General features: G+C 42.1%; 1 pseudogene; it reads left to right on the forward strand.

Annotated features, from left to right (window-relative positions):
- The first annotated feature begins 937 nt into the window (after positions 1-937).
- Positions 938-1,597, forward strand: LOC149119546 (divergent paired-related homeobox pseudogene; annotated as a pseudogene).
- The last annotated feature ends 268 nt before the right edge of the window (positions 1,598-1,865 follow it).

A 1,865-nucleotide genomic window follows, 5' to 3' on the forward strand; every position in this document is an offset into this window, starting at 1 on the left:
ATTTTTTCAAAAGTGTTAACCATAGCACAATACTTTACCTATTTTACTATACCTAGGTCACACTTATCACGGACTTTGCCTGAAAGTCCTCTAACCTATATTTTCATCCACCTGTGGTCTAGACAGAATCTGCATGACTTCCTGCAAGAAGTAGTAACAGGGAGAAATGATTAAAGATATATACCTCTGAGTATAAATAATATGCACTTTAGTTAACTTTCAGAATTATACAATTTTACTTCCTGAATCTCAATATTCAAAGAATCTACTATGTTACTTAGCAGAGACTTACCATAGTTTTTCTATTATCTGCTGCTTTACTTACGAGCTTTTCTCTTCTCCTTTAGAACCTGAAATTCTTGAAGATGTAGACTGCTTTATGTGCTGTAGTTTTTTACAAGAGATAGCATAGCATGGTGTAGAGTATACATGGCATAATGAATGCATAATTTTTGAAATCCTAATACTGATACAAAATGTGAGAAAGCTTTGGAACAAATTTTCCAAAGGTATGTTTTAAGCAGTCATGATTCAATTGCCCCATGGAAAATGTTGTGTAAAATCAAATTATTTTTACATTTTTTGACACCTGCTTCATGCTTAATTCAAACAGGCAATTCTGAATACAGCAAAACTAAGTTAAAGAGAAATTCAGGTAATAAGCATACTAGTGATTTCTTTATCATTTTCTACAAATAAAAAGATAAAGCATCCTCATTATAGATGAGGTGGGCAAAGCAAAACTGAAACAGAAAAAAAATCACTAATAACCCCACTATCAATGCATAGCTACAGATGATAATCACTTTATTCTTTTTTATACTCATAGACACACATATTTTTACACAGTAGAGTTGAAAATGCATGTGTATTTTGTACAGGTTAAACAACATGCTATATTTGTTTCTAAAAATCCATCAAAACATTATTTTAAAACATGAATAATAACTCAGTATGCAAGAACTACAAAAAATTCATAGGAAACTCATCTCTGGAGCAGAACACGGGAACGGGTCGAAGTACAAAGATGTCCGGCTCAGAGGACTTCCTTCAAGGCAAATATAACAAGACATCACAGAGGAAAAGAACCGTATTCACTGATGAACAGCTGGAAGACTTGAACATCTTGTTCAGTAAGAACCCGTACCCAGACCGTGACCTTCAGGTAGAAGTAGCCTCCAAAATGAACATAGACCCCACGGTGGTGCAGGTCTGGTTCAAGAACCACAGAGCAAAACTCAAGAGAGCAAAATCCACTCAAGTTCCACCCCCGCAGGAAGCTCAGCACCAGACACCCCTGGAGGACCCAGTCACACCCGACTCCTTCCAGGCGCCAGTGGAAGCACCAGCCAGATACCATGACGCCTACCCCCAGGGCCTCACTTACCCGCACCTCAGCATCTACCCCAGGCTCAAAGTCCCCAGGAACCCCTCTGGAGGACACCAAATCATCCACTTCGGCTGCTGCGAAGACACCACCATATACAACCTCTACCCGCTCTGGGACCCCACGGTGCAGCCAGGACCCGGCTCTGCCGCTGCCTCTTTCTTTGCACAAAGCAGACAGAACCAGAACGATTTCCAGACACAGAAATAACTTCCAGCCATAAAGAACAAACAACGATATGGTGGCTGGGTTTCAAAAACACCCTGGGGCCGGTGCTGGGGCTCAGTGTGTTAAAGCCCTGGCTTGCTCCAGTTCGAGTCCTGGCTGCTCCACTTCCATCCAACTCCCTGCTAATACACCTGGGAAGGCAGCAGAGGACAGCCCAAGTCCTGAGGCCCCACATCCATGTGGAGACCTGGAGGAGGCACCTGATTCCTGGCTTCAGCCTGGCCCAGTCCCAGTCATTGTGTCCAATTGG

This window comes from Oryctolagus cuniculus, chromosome X (genome assembly GCF_051225735.1).
Source record: "Oryctolagus cuniculus isolate XC-2025 breed Fujian yellow rabbit chromosome X, ASM5122573v1, whole genome shotgun sequence".
In the NCBI taxonomy this organism is placed as follows: domain Eukaryota; kingdom Metazoa; phylum Chordata; class Mammalia; order Lagomorpha; family Leporidae; genus Oryctolagus; species Oryctolagus cuniculus.